This window comes from Myotis myotis, unplaced genomic scaffold (assembly GCF_014108235.1).
Source record: "Myotis myotis isolate mMyoMyo1 unplaced genomic scaffold, mMyoMyo1.p scaffold_m19_p_1, whole genome shotgun sequence".
Lineage (NCBI taxonomy): Eukaryota > Metazoa > Chordata > Mammalia > Chiroptera > Vespertilionidae > Myotis > Myotis myotis.
This window is the reverse complement of record NW_023416313.1, coordinates 199294964-199313010: the sequence shown is the minus strand read 5'-3', so window position 1 is coordinate 199313010 and position 18047 is coordinate 199294964. Positions and strand designations below refer to the sequence as shown.

The 18047-nt window shown below is 45.8% G+C and overlaps 1 long non-coding RNA gene across 1 annotated transcript; it reads left to right on the top strand.

The window, feature by feature from the left end:
• The first annotated feature begins 1716 nt into the window (after positions 1–1716).
• LOC118657105 lies at positions 1717–16327 on the top strand. Its single transcript, XR_004967848.1, has 3 exons — positions 1717–3749; positions 15385–15573; positions 16277–16327. It is a non-coding gene; the product is annotated as an uncharacterized LOC118657105 (long non-coding RNA).
• The last annotated feature ends 1720 nt before the right edge of the window (positions 16328–18047 follow it).

Sequence of the window (18047 nt, the reverse complement as noted above, 5' to 3'; positions counted from 1 at the left end):
AAATTTCATCTGGTTTCCACAGCCCTGGCCCTGGAGAGCTCTCCAAGTCTCAGCCCAGAAGGAAATCCAGCTTCCAATTCAACTTTTACAGAAGGAAATTAAGTCTGTATTATAATAATAGCAACCAGAGATTGAACACCTACTGTGTGCCAGACACAGTACCAGGTGCTTTATATCTGAAGACTCACCAGATGTGCTGTCACTGTTGTGAATTCACACTCCAAGTTGATCCTTTGGCTAATGATCCCTTTCGTCACTGGAGTCTCCCTCCATTTGAATGGACTTGCCCTTGGGTTTGGAGCCTTTGGCCAGCTCTTGTATAATCTTCAGAGTAACAGTGTTTCTAGGACAAGATGGCTGAGTGTGAAGCAGCATCTGACCCAAGCTCTTCTCCAACCCAAGGGCTCCTAGTGCCTAGTGGGAGCCCTTAGCCACTTGGGACACCCAAGCTCAGCCTGCCAAGCATCCTGGATGGTGTGTGGCCAGGTGAAAAGAAAGACACTGGGCCCTGGGGAAAAGCAGCTTCACCACCTATTAGCTGTGTGGCCTGTGACAGGCTGGCTATCTAACCTCTGAGCTGGGGCCTCCTCATCTGGGAAATGGCAGTGGTATAATCTACACTGGCAGTTATGAGAATTAAATGAAGTAAAGGACATGCAACCTAGTCTCCGTTTCACTGTGTGGGATGAGAATTATGACTCACTCTGCTCAAGAATTTTCCCAGAGCCTGCACCACCTGTCCCTGGCCATCTGGCCCTCCACTTGACTTCCTCCCCAGGAATCCTAGGGTCCTCACGGAGTTTGGGAGGATGCAAGGGGACTTGCCAGGTTGCTCATCACATGGAAACTGGGGTCACCTGCTTGTTCTTTGAGGGTCCTTGTCCCCATGGAGACAGACAGACAACAAATACATGAGTGAATATGTAAAGTATTTTGTGAAACATTCTCTGCCCCAATAGTACTGGGCCCCCAGCTACTGCCACCCATGAAAGTGACAAGTAACTTTCCATGCATTACTTCATCCAGACAATAGGACCTGCTTCCCCAGGCAGTCAGCCTACTATCAGAATCAGTCTGGATGTCCCAAGTTACAGTCTGTATTACCCCCCACCCCCAAGGAAGCTCCTTTTCTCAGGCTGGGCTCAGCCCCCTGCTTCTGCTGCCACCATTGTTGTGAGTAAAGATTCTGGGCAGCCTTGGAAGACACCCACTCCCCCTGTCACAGAGCTCCCTGCCTCTCTTTCAAATCCATTCACACGTCACTGCCTCCCTGACTCCCTGATCCAAATTAGCCATCCCATACATGACCTCACCCCACTTTATTTGTCCTGACTGCCCATCTCCTTAGACAAAACAAGTTTAGCAAGGTCAAATGATACAAAGTCAATATACAAAAATCACCTGTATTTCTATAATTTGTTTTGAGTTAACTTTTGTATATGGTGTGAGGTAAGGGTTGAAGTTACTTGTTTTCATGTGGATATCAAATTGTTCCAGCAGCATTTGTTGGAAACATTATTGTTTCTCCACTAAACAACCTTGGTGCTTTTGTAAAAAAAAGGTTGACTGATTAAACCTAGCCAGTTTGGTTCAGTGGATAGAGCATCAACCTGTGGACTGAATGATCCTGGGTTCGATTCCGGTCAAAGCACATGCCCAGGTTTCAGGCTCAATCCCCAGTAGGGGGCGTGCAGGAGGCAGCCAATCAATGTTTCTCTCTCATCATTGATGTTTCTGTCTCTCTCTCCCTCTCCCTTCCTGTCTGAAATCAATAAAATTAATTTAAAAGAAAAAAAAGATGTAAAGAGGTGAGGGGTGAATCACACAGATCTCTGGAGTAAGAGGGTTTCAGCCAGAGAGAATAGCAAGTGCAAAAGGCCCTGAGGAAGGAGCATTTTGTGCAAAGGGATGACATGATCTGACTGAAATGTTAGCACAATCACCTGAGTGTGCTGCTATGTGGAGAATAAACAAAGGAAAACAAGAACTTAAATAGGAAGACAAACTGGGAGGCTCTTGTAATAATCCTGATGAATCTCAGAGGGAGGATGGGGTTGGGAGGTTCGGAGGGAGAGAGATTAACCTAGGAACCTATATGCATATATGCATAGCCCGTGGACACAGAAAATAGTGTGGTAAAGGCCTGGGGTGGGATGGAAGGAGTCAATGGGAAAAAAAGGGGGAACATCTATAATACTTTCAACGATAAAGATTTTTTAAAAAAGTGTGGTATTGGCCAAGGTTAACCAATACATCAGTGGAACAAGTAGAGTCTAGAAACAGATCCACACAAAATGCACTCAATTGATTTTGAGAAAGACAGCAGGCACTTCAATGGGTAGGGGAAGTTATAGCAATAATTTGTGCTAGAATAACAAGTTTCTCATGTAGAAAAAAATGAGCCTCGGCCCCATCTCATACACAAAAAGTAGTTCAGTATATATCACAAACCTCAACACGCAAGCCGAAACTCTAAAGCTTCTGGAAGAGAACATGGGAGACTATCTTCATAAGCTTAGAGTAGGCAAAGATTGTTTTAAAAATACAGGGCACAGAAAGCAATAACCATAAAAAAATGGACATGCCCTCACCGGGTGGCTGGGTTGGTTGGAGTGTTGTCCAATACACCAAAAGGTTGCCGGTTCAATTCCTAGGTTATGTCAGGGCACATGCAGGAGGCAACCCATTGATGTTTCTCTCTCCCTTCCTCTCTCAAAAAAAAAAAAAAAATTACATCCTTGGGTGAGGATTAAAAGAAAAAAAATGTATAACTTTCCCTTTCCTTCTAGGAGGGTCCGAGAATCTCCTTCCACAGCAGCCATACCCCCCTGCACCTCAAGGTGCCAACACTCCCCACATGCTCCACACAGAGCCCCCAGCCCTCCACTCCATGGCCACCAAGTCTCCATGTCTCCCCAGAGCACAAGCCTCCAGGGATCATTCCAGGACCCCTGCCACAATTCACTCAACAATTCCCTTTAAAGCAACTTAAATCTTATCCCGCCTTCTTTACCTTTGTCCTGAACAATCACTGCTGTGAAATCGCTAGTTTGACAGGTATGTCATTATTCTTCATTACATATTAAAATAAATCCCTAACCATTAAAAATATTCTAAAATATGTGAACCACCTAAAATTATTTCACATACTGTTCGTTTTACATGTTCTTGGGAATATGTGTATGAATGTGTGTGAGCATGTGTGTGTCTAATGGGATGTGTGTGTAGTTATACATGTGTATGCATATGGGTGGATGTGAGCATGGGCATGTGAATGAATATGCACGTGAGTGTATATGTAAATGTTGCTGCCTGGTAGGTGAGTATAGATGTGTGTGTGTGTGTGTGTGTGTGTGTGTGTGTGTGTGTGTGTGTGAATGAGTGTAAGTGCATATGTCCTGAGTATGTCTGAGTGCACAGTGTGCATGAGTGTCTGGTGGGATGGGGTGGAGGAAGATGAGAGGATGAAGGGTCCTAGTGGGGGGTGACCACGTTCCCCTGCCCCCCAGCAATGAGCCCTACTCACCAGGAACAGACAGGGCAGAGAAAAGGCATGTGGGCCAGCAGCCCCTCCAGTATGTCCCTGTTTGTTTATCCACAGGCCCTTCAGGGGGAGGGGAGTGTCTCCTTGACCACAGGAGCACCTGGTTACAGCCGGCATCCTGGTAACCATCGCCAGGGACTGGGAGTGCTTCTGGGAACAGCAGCAGCCAGCAGGCGGGGGCAGATCCTCTCTGCTATATTTACAGGTCTGCATTTAGCACAGGACCTTGAGACGAGGGACTGAGCTCCCAAGTCTTCAATGTGTTCATCCCCCTGGCAACCTTATGCAAGGGACATTTTCAGGAGCTCAGAGAGGTTAGGTCATTGCTCAAGGTCACACAGCTAGGTGTTCAGAACCAGAGGAGGACCCAGTCTTCTGGCTCTGAGGTCCAGGGTGTTTCCACCACAGCACAGGGAGCACCGTACTCCCAACGCCGTTTCCTGGCCATGAGAGCCCTGCAGGAACGCCGAGTGCCACCTGAGTTCTCTGTGGCTGTTATCCTGTATAGGTCAGCCCCCGTGGTCTTAGCTAAGTGGTTCTTCTGCCCATTCCCATGCCAAACCCGTTGGCCAGGAAGCAGCTGGTATCTTGGGTACAGGAAGTTCATGAGGGGGGTGATACTCCACATACCCACTGGCACTTGAGGGCACTGACCAAACAAATAACTTCAGCTTGAGGAGCTGGGCAGGGTTCTGGAGGTGGATGAGGGTCTCTGGAGAAGAGCAGGGTTAGTCAGGGTTTTCTAGAGAAACTGTATCCGTATCTATATCTATCTACCTATATCTATATAATATATTTTTAATTTTTTAATGTTTTTAAAATATATTTTTATTGATGTCAGAGAGGAAGTGACAGGGAGACAGAGATAGAAACATCAATGATGAGAGAGAATCATTGATTGGCTGCCTCCTGCATGTCCCACACTGGGGATTAAGCCTACAACCTGGGCATGTGCCGGGACAGGAAATCAAGCCATGACCTCCTGGTCAATGCTCAACTACTGAGCCACAGCTGCCAGCTGGGCTGAGAGAGAGATTTTTAAGGAATTGGCTCATTTGATTGTGGGGACAGGCAAGTTCAAAATTCATAGTGCAGGCTGGTGGACTGGAAATTCAGGTGAGATTTCATGTCGCAGTCTTGATTCCGAAATCCACCGGGCAGCACGTTGGAAACTCAGGCAAGGTTTCTAACTTGCAGTCTTGAGGCAGAATTCCTTCTTCTGAAACCTCAGCCTTTGTTCTTAAGGCCTCCAACTGGTTGGACGAGGCCCACCCACTTTATGAAGGGTCATCTTTTTTGCTTCAAATCTAGTGATTGTAAGTGTTAGTCGCATCTAAGAATACCTAGACTAGTGTCTGGCCAAACAATTGGGTGCCATAGCCTAGCCCAGTGGTCAGCAAACTCATTAGTCAACAGAGCCAAATATCAACAGTACAATGATTGAAATTTCTTTTGAGAGCCAAATTTTTTAAACTTAAATTATATAGGTAGGTACATTGTCATTAACTTAATTAGGGTACTCCTAAGGCTTAGGAAGAGCCACACTCAAGGGGCCAAAGAGCCGCATGTGGCTCTCGAGCCGCAGTTTGCCGACCACTGGCTAGCCAAGTTGACGTAAAATTAACCACCACACTTTCCCTGACCTCTAGGGAAGATCAGCATAGCACCCCTTTCCTCTTCCCCTCCTCCTTGCATGCAGTTCTAGGAATGTGTTTATTACCCCCATCATAGAACTGTGACACTTCCTAATATTGTCTGCTTAGCTTTGCTGTTCTCCAGTGCCTAAGGTGTGAATGTGTGTTATTTATTCTTCTCAGGACTCTGGGTGCTTATTCAATCTGAAGATTTAGGTTTTTCTTCCATTTTGATTCATTCCCAGATTTAACTCTTCAAATACTGCTCCTCCCCCATTCTCTCTCCATTCTCCTGGATCTGCCAGCTAAGGGTGCTAGATCTTGCCATCATTTCCTCTTCTCTTAGCCCTGGTTCCTTCCATATGTTTCTTCTCTCCTTTTTCTCACCGTGCTACTAGCAAAGTGATTTTTTTCTAGAGGTATCACCCAATTTGCTAAATGTCTCTTTAGCTGTGTCTTATTCTGCTGTTCAACTTATCAATTTTAATAAAGTATTTAAACTGTATTTTTCACTTATAAAACTTCTATTTGGCTTGTTTTCCATCTATTTTTCATATTATCCCACTCTTTATTATTATTTTCTTTCTTTTAAAAATTCTTCATAATCACTTAAAATGTTTCTCTTCTGTTTTCAGATTTTTCTATTATTTCCACTTCTTAGGTGGTAAATTCTTCTGTGTCTTTTGGTCTTGTTTTGTATTTATTGATTATCTCTTATGGTAGTGTGTTTCCCTGTGCAGTTTGTATTTTTTGATTGGGAACGCATCTTCATTGGGGTTTGTTTTTGCCATGAGTTGTAAAAATATTCTTACAGAGTACTCTGGGTTTGCTTCTGTCAGGGCCCTTAAGGGCTGGACTAACTTTTATATTAACTTTTTGGCACAAGAGTCCTGAGGTCAGGGGCTCGCCGAGGGAGGGGGGATGTGGTAGAGCCATGTACCTCTCTCCTTCCTGTGGGGCAGGCCTAGACCTTCCATCTTTCACAGCAACTTCCCTCCCAAGCCCAGGACAGTGAGAGCATTTTGTGTCTCCTTCTACAGCCCTGGTGGTAGAGTTTTTGTAGCCTTTTTCCCTGATTAGAGTTCTCTTTAAGGCTCCAAGCCTTAAAAGGATAAATTCAAAGGGACAAATTCCAGCTCTCCTGCCTCAAACAGCCTGGGGCTGCCTCCTATTTTTTCAAGGGCCCTAGAACTCTTAGGATCCAGGCTTTAGAGCCTTTATCTAGTCAAAACCCTGTGAATCATCCATCTGATCAGCTTACTCTGGCTTTGAGTTCTTATACTATCTCTGGAATGTGAGAATGTTTCTTTCTTTCTTTTGAACTCAGCTGTATATTTTCAGGTGTTTTTCTTGTATGTTATGCAGGATTTATATATGGTAGCAAGAGAGGGTTGTCTGAAATAGCTTAATCTGCCCTGTTGCCAAAAGCGTCCTGATACATCTGTCTGTGTATTATCTCAGTAATAGTAGTCTCCCCCTCTAGATTGCAAACTCCATGAGACAGGGACTGTGTTGGCTTTTGCTTCCAAAAAAGAACTGAGCATATGTTGGGAGCCATATATATTTTTAAAATAAAATGTTATTGATTTTCAAGAGGAAGCGAGAGAGATAGAAACATCAATGATCCCAGAAGGAAAGTAAGGGAGGGCGGGGGTAAGGGGAAGAGATCAACCGAAGGACTTGTATGCATGTATATAAGCCAAACCAATGGACATGGACAACAGGGGAATGGGAGCATGAGTGTGCGGGGCGGGAGGTGGGGAGGTTAGGGGTTAATGGGGGGGGATGAGGACACATTTGTAATACCTTAACTAATAAAAAAAAAAGAAAGAAACATCAATGATGAGGGAGAATCATCGGTGGGCTGCCTCCTGCATACCCCCTACCAAGCCCACAACCCTGGCACTTGGCTTGACTGGCAATCGAACCCTGACCTCCTGGTTCATAAGTCCATGTTCAACCACTGAGCCACACAGGCTGGGCAGGAGCTTCAATATTAATTCATTCAATATTGTTGAATGAATTAATGAAAATACTCTCTCTGGGGACATTAGTACCTAATTCATAGGGCTATTGGGAGAACTTACCAAGAGAAAGTATGTTAAATGCTTGGTATAAGATAGGAATTCAGAGATGATATCTATAATAATAAAAGCATAATATGCTAATTAGACTGGACAACCAAACAACCTTCTGGATGTCATTCCAGACGTCCTTCTGGTCGAAGCCGTGGCTGCGGGGGCTGAGGCAGAGGCAGTTAGGGGTGATGAGGCAGGCAGGTGAGCAGTTAGGGGTGATGAGGCAGGCAGGCAGAGGCAGTTAGGGGAATCAGGCAGGCAGAGGTGGTTGGGGGCCATCAGGCAGGTAGGCAGGCAAGCGGTTAGGAGCCAGCGGTCCCGGATTGCGAGAGGGTACGGGCCGGGCTGAGGGACACCCTCCCCTCCCCACCACCCCACCGTGCACGAATTTCTAGTCTATTATAATAATCATGTCTATTAAGGCAAAGGCTCAACCATGAAGGTTTCTCTGTAATTCAGCTCCCACCCCTCACCTCAGACATTAGTCTTGGCCTAGGATGGCAGACAGGTTCTGTGAGTGTGACCTCCTGACATTTACTCAGAGCTCAAAGGTCAGCCACCACATCTTGGTTTTAACCCAAACCCCAAGGCCTGAATATGAATTGGCTAAATGTTGTCCCCCTCTGGTTGATCCTATCCTGTCTAGGGGTCCCTGATCATGTCATGGCCAGTGATCCCTTTTATTGCCAGGATTTTTCTCTAGAAATCTCACATTTGAGAGGTTCTGTTGAGGAAAAATGCATTGAATAAGTATTCATTGATTTATTTGTGCATTTTAATTAATCCAAGGCATTCACCTGCCAAGTGAGATAATTTTAGCCCAAAGCAAGGTAACAACATTTTAATCAGGCGGTGCAGCTTTTCCTGGGTGAGTGCACCGGAGCCCCTGCCCCATTCCTACCCAGGGATTTGAAGACTGAAATGAAAAGTCCTACCTGGTGGGACCCACCAGCAGCAGCAGTGCCTTGCAAGCTGGACTCAAGGAGGACACAGAGAGGCTTCGAAGATGGCAGCCAGGCCCTGAGCCCACAGCTCAGTTGGTTAGAGTGTCATCCCGATGCACCAAGGTTTGGATTCAACTTCCAGTCAGGACACATACAAGAAGCAACCAATGAATACATAAGTAAGTGGAACAACAAATTGATGTCTGTCTCTCTCTGTCTCTCTGTCTCTCTGTCTCTCTGTCTCTCTGTCTCTCTCTCTCTCTCTCTCTGTCTCTCTCTCTCTGTCTCTCTCTCTTTCTCAAATCAGTACATTAAAAAAAATCAATAAATAAAAATTTTAAAAACAAAAACACAAAACGATGGCAGCCAGGGGCAACCTCCTAAACATTACAAGCCCAAGAAAGTGGCTGGCAATGGTGAGAGGTAAGAAGGAAACTAAAAAGGCTTACAATAGGATTTATGTAGCCTCAGGGAACAGAATTTAAAATGTGATGTGTGTGTGTGTGAATATCTCCTTGGCATGTTGGAAGGTTTACTCAACCAATGAGGACAAGTTTGAGCAATGAACTATACTAGTAAATCATAATACATATTATTTTTTTAATATATTTTATTGATTTTTTACAGAGAGGAAGGGAGAGGGATAGAGAGTTTGAAACATCGATGAGAGAGAAACATCGATCAGCTGCCTCCTGCACGCCCCCTACTGGGGATGTGCCCGCAACCAAGGTACATGCCCTTGACCGAAATCGAACCTGGGCCCCCTCAGTCCACAGGCTGACGCTCTATCCACTGAGCCAAACCGGTTAGGGCAATCATAATACATATTAAATGCCTATTATGAATCAGGTACCCTATTTAATTTAATGTTATCCTTCAAAACTTAATTGTGGCCCTACTCAGTTTGGTTCAATGGTTAGAGTGTCGGCCCACAGACTGAAGGGTTGAGGGTTCGATTCTGGTCAAGGGCACCTACCTCAATTGCAGGCTCCAACTGAGGCCCCAGTCCGGTGCATGTGAGAGGCAACCAATGATGTGTCTTCCTCACATCAATGTTTCCCTTTGTGTCTATCCCCCCACCCCCCTCCACTCTCTCTAAAAATCAATGGAAAGAATATCCTCAGGTGAGGATTAACACTTTCAACAAAACAAACGAACAGACAAGAAAACTCTAGTTGTGAGATTGGTACCATCCCCCACTTTATAAATGAGAAAACTGGGTCAGAGGGATCTTAAGTAACTTGTTCAAGGTCACTTCATGTAGCTAGTAGGTCAAGAGTTGGTCAAACTTGTCTGACTCCCAAGCCCAGGCTCTAGCCACCAGAGGACGGCCCCTCCTGAGCAGAAAGAATGAGCTTTGAGCACTGCCCAGGATTAGCCGCTTGTTGGAATCTTCTGGGAGCTTTAAAAAATATTGATGCTCACTAATCAAAACAACAATGAGGCACTGTCTTCCACCAGTCAGAATGGCTACAATCAGTAAATCAACAAAGGACAAGTGCTCGTGAGGATGTGGAGAAAAAGGAGCCCTCGTGCACTGCTGGTGGGAATGCAGACTGGTGCAGCCACTGTGGAGAACAATTAAAATGGAACTCCCATTTGACCCTGTGATCCCACTTTTAGGAATATATCCCAAGAAATCAGAAACACCAATGAGAAAGAATATATGCGCCCCTATGTTCAAAGCAGCACAATTCACCACAGCTAAAATTTGGAAACAGCCCAAGTGGCCATCAGCAGATGAGTGGATTAAAAAACTGTGGTACATCTACACAATGGAATACTACACTGCTGTAAAAAAGAAAGAACTCTTACTACTTGCAACAGCATGGATGGACCTGGAGAGCATTATGCTAAGCAAAATAAGCCAGTCAGAGAAAGATAAATATCACATGATCTCACTCATTTGTGGAATATAATGAACAACATAAAATGATGAACAAAAATAGATCTAGAGACATAGAAGCATCGAACAGACCGTCAAACCTCAGAGGCAAGGCAGGGGAGGGTTGTGGTGCGGGTAAGAGGTCAACCAAAGGACTTGTATTCATGCATATGAGCATGACCAGTGATCACAGACAATAGGGGGGTGGGGGCATGTGTTGGGGGGTGGGAGTGGGCAGAGAGAGGTCAATGGGGGGGAAAGGGGAATTATGTAACACTTTCAACAATAAAGAATTTTAAAAAGTATTGATGCTTGGGTCCTACTGCCAGAGATTTTAAGTTAATAGGGCATTTTAATTTTTTAAAAATAATTTTTAATAGATTTTAGAGAGAAAGAGAGGAAGGAGAGAGCGAGAGAGATCAACTTGTTGTTCCACTTATTTATGCATTCATTGGTTGCTTCTTGAACATGTCCTGACCTTGGAATTGAACCCACAACCTTGGCTAATCGGGACAAGGCTCTAATCAATTGAACTAACCTGCCAGGGCTAAGCGGCATTTTCAAAGGTTCCCCAGGTGATTCTAGCATGCAGCCAGCCAAGCTCCACTGGCTTCCTAGGTACCAAGCCCCAAATCTATGAAGGTCATTGGCTGTAAAGGTCACCTGGCCTGACTGTCCCAGGATGAAGAAAAGGGCTGGAGAAGCCCCGGGCGGGAGCTCAGACTCAAAGTCCAAGGTCTGTACCTGGGGCACATGGAAACGGAGGACTGGGGGCAGGCGGGTGGGCTGGTGGGATCCTAACCTGGGCAGCAAGCGTCCAAGGTCTCCCAGCCCTCCAGGGCCAAACGCCTGGGTGACCACCTGGGTCCTTTTTACACCAACACACAGGTTTGCAGGAAAGATTGAACCAACGGAGCAGGCTTGGCACAGTGTAGACGCCCCTCACGGCAGCCATTTCCTCCCCTCACCCTGCACTTCATCCCCAGAACCCTGAGCTCACTTCCTGAGTCTGGCTTTCCAAGGCGAATGGAAACTCTGAGAAATCACATCCCTTTGTATTTCCAAGCAGCCAGCAAGGGCCTGGCACCGGGCTCCTTCAGAAACACCCGCCAGGCCGCATTGTTCACGGCACTGAGTGACTCACCCCTCCCAGAGACGCTCGCAGCCAGACCAGCCAAGTCAGGAGCTCCAGGGCCGGGGCCCAGGCATCAGCATATCTCACAGTCTCAGTGCCGCTCCAGGGTCTTTTGAGTGTAGGCCCATAAAGCTGGAGGTCAAGGTTCGATTCTCAGTCAGGGCACATGCCTGGGTTGCGGGCTCCATCCCCAGTATGGGCCACACAGGAGGCAGCCAATCAGTGATTCTCTCTCATCATTGATGTTTCTATTTCTCACTCCCTCTCCTTTCCTCTCTGAAATCAATAAAAATACATATATTAAGAATTCTCTGCCGTAGCCGGTTTGGCTCAGTGGATAGAGCGTCGGCCTGCAGACTGAAAGGTCCCAGGTTCGATTCCGGTGAAGGGCATGTACCTTGGTTGCGGGCACATCCCCAGTAGGAGATGTGCAGGAGGCAGCTGATCGATGTTTCCCTCTCATTGATGCTTCTAACTATCTCTCTCCCTCCTCTCTGTAAAAAATCAATAAAATATATTTTTTAAAAAAAAAGAAAGAAAAAAAGAATTCTCTTTGAGGTGTCTGTCAGGCACCCTAGGGGAGACGCTGAGTGTGCAGCTGGAGGTGTGAGGCTGATGGACCTGGGGTGAGGGTCACGGAGGGGAGGTAAGACTGGTGACACCCATTTCAACAGCTTGTAGATGGAACTGGCAGCTGTGGGAGAGATGGGATCCCTGGGGACACTTAGAAGGGAAGGGACAGGGAGTGAACGCTGAGCCATGGGCCTCCACTTGGAGAGGTCCAGAAGAGGGGGCTGAACCAGCCCAGGAGACTGAAAAAGAGGAAAGGATGATCTGGGCAAGGGGGAGGGGGGGGCGGGGGGGGGAGGGGGGAGCTGAAAAAGGTAACCAGACAGACAGGAAAGAGGGAGGCCCTCACTGTGCCCAAAGCTGCAGTCAGAGGTGAGACAGGGACTGACCCTGAAATGCTTAGATTGGCAAGTTGGAGGTCATGGTGGCCTTGACTAGAGAGCTTCAGCAGGTGGCGAGGACTTAGGCCTGATGAGAGTGAGGACAGGAGTGAAGGGACCCCAGGAGACGGAGGTACAAGAACCGACAAATCAATCTGAGGGATGTGGTTTACCAGGGAACAGAGAAATGGAGCCACAGGCGGGCCCGCGGGACCTGCAGGGAGAAGGAGGAGAATCCTGTGGCCACTGTGACCTTGCTCAGGGTTTCAGAGCGCAGAGCAGAGAGGCAGGCACTGTGTGTCAGTAGGAAAGCCGCAGTCTTCCTGAGGTTGGAAGGAAAGAGAAAAGCAAGGATAAATCCGTGGATGAGTCCGTAGGAGGCTCCTGCAGGTATCCTTTCTCTCTGGCCTGAAGTTTCACCGCCACTGTCTTTGGAGACCTGGCTCTTAGTAACCCAACAGAAAGATGCTACCTGAAGTGCCCCTCCGCTCATTACCTGGAGTGTAGCTGAGGAGAAGCTGGTGGAGGCAGGTCCCCAAAAAAGGATGAGCGCTAGTTAGAGTCCCTTTTGCTTCAGGAGGAATCTGCCCCTGTGGGTCTGGTTGGACAAAGTGGCCTGACTAGGGTAGCGAGCACAGGGCAGCACCTCCACAAATACTCCACAGCCTCATGAACAGGACTTGGCTTATCCCTGGGTGATGCAGTAACTTAGGAACCCACCAGCTGGGGGCTGGTGCCACAGTGGCTAATGGACCCCTGGCAGGGAGGGCCCTCCTGGCTGTCTTATTGCTCCCAGAGGGCTCCCTATACTTGCACCTGTGAAATAAGGAGGGTGACCTTCACATCCAGGAAAAGGATGTGTCAGTTTGGACATGTCCAGCTCAGTGTAACAATGATGCTTGCTACTCAAAGTGCGGTCCCTGAACCAGCGGCGGCAAGATCAACTGGGATCTTGCTAACAATACAGAATCTCACAATCTTAGCTTAACAAAATTCCTAGGTGATTCTAATTTGTTAACCACTAACTTTGAAAACCACTAACGTAAACCATAAAGTTATTATTTTGGGAGTTAGATTCCAGAGCAGCTCCAGTATAGGTACCGCAGCCCCCTGATCCCCGGATGTAATTGAGGACTAACCATTACCAGAGGTTTCTTTTTATTCTTTATTTATTTTTTTTCTTCTATCTTTCTTTCTTTCTTTTTCTTTATTGATTAAGGTATTACATATGTGTCCTTATCCCTCTATTGCCACCCTCCCCCACTCCCATTCGTGCCTTCACCCCCCTGGTGTCTGCGTCCATTGGTTATGCTTATATGATAGAGGTTTCTTTTTAAATCCTTAAGCTTTTGCCTCATGATTCTAAGACGGCTGTCACATAGACAGGGCCAAGGTGATAAGAGTTTTTTGGTGGCCCTGGCCGGCTTGGCTCAGTGGATAGACCGTCGGCCTGTGGACTGAAGGGTCCCAGGTTCGATTCCGGCCAAGGGCACATGCCTGGGTTGCGGGCTCGTTCCCCAGTGGGAGGTGTGCAGGAGGCAGCCAATCAATGATTCTCTCTCATCATTGATGTTTCTATCTCTCTCTCTCCTTCTCCCTTCCTCTCTGAAGTCAATAAAGAAATATATATTAAAAAAAAAAAAGTTTTTTTTTAGGGGGTTGGGGGGAGAGAGAGAAAGGGAAAAAAGGCTCCCACATCCCAATAACAAATGTCTCCTTGGTTCTCAACAGGCCACCCTTAGCTGCTAGGGAGTCTGGGAAAGTGAAAGTTGGCTTTTTCATTGTCCATAATAGGAAGCAGAAAATGGAGAAGGGGATTAGAAAGGGCTACTGGGTAGCCAGCCATAAAAGGCACACATGAAATACAAATGCACATGTGGAAAACCTAAATAAATATTTAATGAGAGAGAACAAGAAAGATCAAGGTCTTCCTTTATTTATTTTTTATATTATTAAACTAGAGGCCTGATGCACAAAATTTGTGCATTCAGGGGGTGTCCCTCAGCCCAGACTGCACCCTCTCTCAGTCCAAGAGCCCTTGGGGGGTGTCTGACTGATGGCTTAGGCCCGCTCCCCGCCACAGGGAGCGGGCTAAGTCACCAGTCGTACATCCTTAGTGCTGCCACAGAGGCGGGAGAGGCTCCCGCCACCACCACTGTGCTTGCCAGCCATGAGCCTGGCTTCTGGTTGAGCGACACTCCCCCTGTGGAAGCACACTGATCACCAGGGGGCAGCTCCTGCATTGAGCATTTGCCCCCTTGGTGGTCAGTGTGCATCATAGCGACTAGTCATTCTGCTGTTTGGTCGATTTGCATATTAGCCTTTTATTATGTAGGATTTATTTAGGGTGCCCTGGCCAGTGTAGCTCAGTTTGTTGAGTGTTGTCCCGTGTATTGAGAGGTCACCAGTTCGATTCCTGGTCAGAGTTGCAGACTCCATCCCCAGTAGGGGGAGTGCAGGTGGCAGCCAATCAATGATTACCTCTCATCATTGATGTTTCTAGCTCTCCCTCTTCCTTCCTCTCTCTCTAAATCAATAAAAATATATTTTAAAAAGAAAAGAAAAGAAATAGTAAATGATAAGCTGCTTATAAAAATTGGGAACCACCTAAATGTCTGACAGGGCATTGGTTGGATGATACAGCCATACTATGGAATACCACACAGTCTTAAAAAATTACGGCATTAAGTAGTGTTTAATGGCATGGGAAAATGTTCACAATATATTATTAAGTGAAAAAAAGTTTATAAGACAGTACATAATATAATCACAGTTTACCTTTTAAAGTATGCTAAGAAAAAAAAGACTACAAGGAAACACTATAACAATATTGTCTTTCTAGATGGTAGGTTTTAATTTTTGTTTTAACCCCTCTATAGAAACATGTTTTATTTTTCTATAAGGAAAAAAGTTAGAGTTACTCAGCCCAGGCAACCTAGCAAATGTTCGGGGGCTTGGGTAGGGATCTAGGTCTCTTTCACCCATCTTTCCTCTACCCCTAGGCTTTATAAGAAGTCCCTCCGACCCCCAGTGTTCTGGAGACTTCTGGACACCCCGCCCACTTGGCCAAGTTTATGTTTTGGTGGAAACTCTTAATGTTTCCATTGTCTGACTTGAGAGTGTTCAATTATTCATCCTAATTAACGAGGGCCTAGGTGTTCTTCTGACAGAGACTCTCACTCACGGATTTTCTCTACCTCTTCTTTGTTTTTAGAAGCCAAGAATGAAAAGGCTTTAGGTTAGAATGCCTCCATGCAGTATCTACATCTGAAAGGCAGCCATTCAGCCGGAAGAAATGACTGGCAGGACAGCCCCAGGCCGGCCAGACCTCCCACAGGCTTTTCTTGTTTGGTGAAGCCAGTATGAATGGTTTCTTTACAGGAGCAGCTGCCTGGGTTCCAAGGTGAGTCAAATAACATCCCTTCCCTAATAGATCAGGTGGTGGTTTTGTGAGTGCACATTTATCCCCTCAACTAAGATCTGCATTCCTACTGTGTGCCAGGTGGTTTCTGGGGAGAGGGAGCAAGTCTAGATGCCTGACTATGGGCAGCCTCTCAGAGGTGGTGACATTTGAGCTGAGACTTAAATGGACACTCAATTATGAGGAAATCTGGGGGGACAGAGTTCTAGACAGAGGAAACAGCAACGGGAAAGAGATGTGTGTGGTAATGAGCTTGACCGTCTCTCAGAAGGGAAGGAAACCTAGGAGGTCTTTTCCTGGGGTAAATGCCTACAGTGGGGTGACAGGACCAAAAGCTATAGACGTTTTTATGGCTCTTGATATATATTGCTGGATTGTTTTCCAAAATGAATATATATACGATCATGTGTTCAGTTGTTAACAGCCATTTTCCCTGGGGAGTGCAATTCAGAGTTCGACAGGATGGGAAAAGGGACTTTAAAGTTTCCATCTTCTGCATGATTTGAATTTTGTACCAAGACTATATATCTTTTGTTGTTGTTGTTAATCTTCCCCTGAGAATATTTTTCCCATTGATTCTTAGAAAGAATGAAAGGGAGGGGGAGAGACAGAGAGAGAGAGAAACATCTATGTGAGACACATCCAACTGGGGCCAGGGATGGAACCTGCAACTTGCCTTTGACAGGAATCGAACCTGAGACCCTTCAGTCTGTGGGCCCATGCTCTTACCACTGAGCCAAAGCAGCTAAGGTGAGTATATATCAGTTTTATAAATTTAAAAAATATATGTTTTTATTGATTTCAGAGAGAGGAAGGAAGAGGTAGAGATAGAAACATCAATGATGAGAGAGAATCATCAATCAGCTGCCTCCTGCACTCCCCCTACTGGGATAGAGCTGATAACTTGGGCATGTGCCCTGACCAGGAATCAAACCCTGACCTCCTGGTTCATGGGTCAATGCTCAACCACTGAGCCATACTGGCAAGGCCCATTTTTATAATTTAAAGTGACTTTATGCTTTAGAACATTGGTAATAAGCCGGGTGGTAGATATAGCATTTTATTATTCTAAATATTATATATGCATTATATAAACTCCATTATATATGAAATATTTCATACTAAAAACTTGATTTTTGTAAAAGATATTAATTTATACACCACCAGGTAGCTCTAAGTTTAACCACATACACACAACGGATTGATGATTATTACTCTGTAACATTTTTGCTTCTTTATTCCAGTTCAGGCCCTGGTTTGCTCTCATGTTAGCAAAGTCACTCTATCCTCTCTAGGTTTCCGTTTTTGGTCAAAAGGGAAAAAAGACGTGACCAACTTCTCAGTCCACTAACAGACTTGTCCAGGAACAATAGTAAACGGGAAGGCGCTGCACATTTTAAACTGCAGTAGAACAGAGGAAAGAGAATGAGGAGGGAATTTTCACCTGGAATGAATTCCCACATCTTATCAAGGTCAGCACTTCTCAGTGCGGCCTTCCTGGGCCCTCCCCTTTGCCCTAATTCTCTGTTCTCTGAATTCTGTCTTAGATGTTCTTAAACTTAAGGCTATACAATGATACATTTGTTTTTAAATTTATTTTTATTTTTGAGAGACAGCGAGAAAACACTTCTTTGTTATTCCACTTACTTATGCATTCCTTGGTTCTTTCTTGTATGTGCCCTGCCTGGGGATTGAACCCAAAACCTTGGCATATTGAGATGATGCTCCAACCAACTGAGCTACCTGGCCAGGGCCTCACACTGTGACACTTTGAGCTGTTTTGTACACATTGATGATGACTTCCCCCAGAGCAGGGCCCAGTGAAGGCAGGATGTCCCGATGATGGGGTTGTATTAGTGAGCAGGTAGAGGAGAGGAGATAATTTGGGGGAAAGCAAAGAATCATCATCTTGCCAGAGACTAAAATGACAGGGAGTTGGACGTATCGGGAAGAACTTCAAATCAGGCTTCAGAAGCACTAGGCTTGAGTCTGGGTATTTCAGTGACTAGCTCTGAGCATGTCAAGTTTCTTCACCTTTGCGTTTTCAGTTTCTTGAGCTGTGGGGTTCGAGAAATGGGGCTATGAAATTTGCCCTGCTTGCTTCTTCATGGTGTTTCAGGGATTTGGTGAAGCAATGTACATTTTGAAATTTTGACATGGGTGCGGCTTTGCGGAAATACACTCTAATTACATAAAACCCATGAGGTTCTTGGAGCTGTTTGTTACCGCAAGGCAACCTAGCCTATCCTGGCTAATGTTCAGCCTGAGTCTCTGTTTCCCCTCCCCTGGGAGAATACCTATTTCTCATAGTTGCAGTGAAGATTTCATGAGCGAATGTGTGTCAAGCTCTTAGCTCAATGTTGGTTCACAGAATGAGCTCACTAAGCATTTGATTCTTACCCTTCCCTAGCAAGATGGTCATTCTTGGCAAAGGTAGACAGGTCACCTGACCAGAC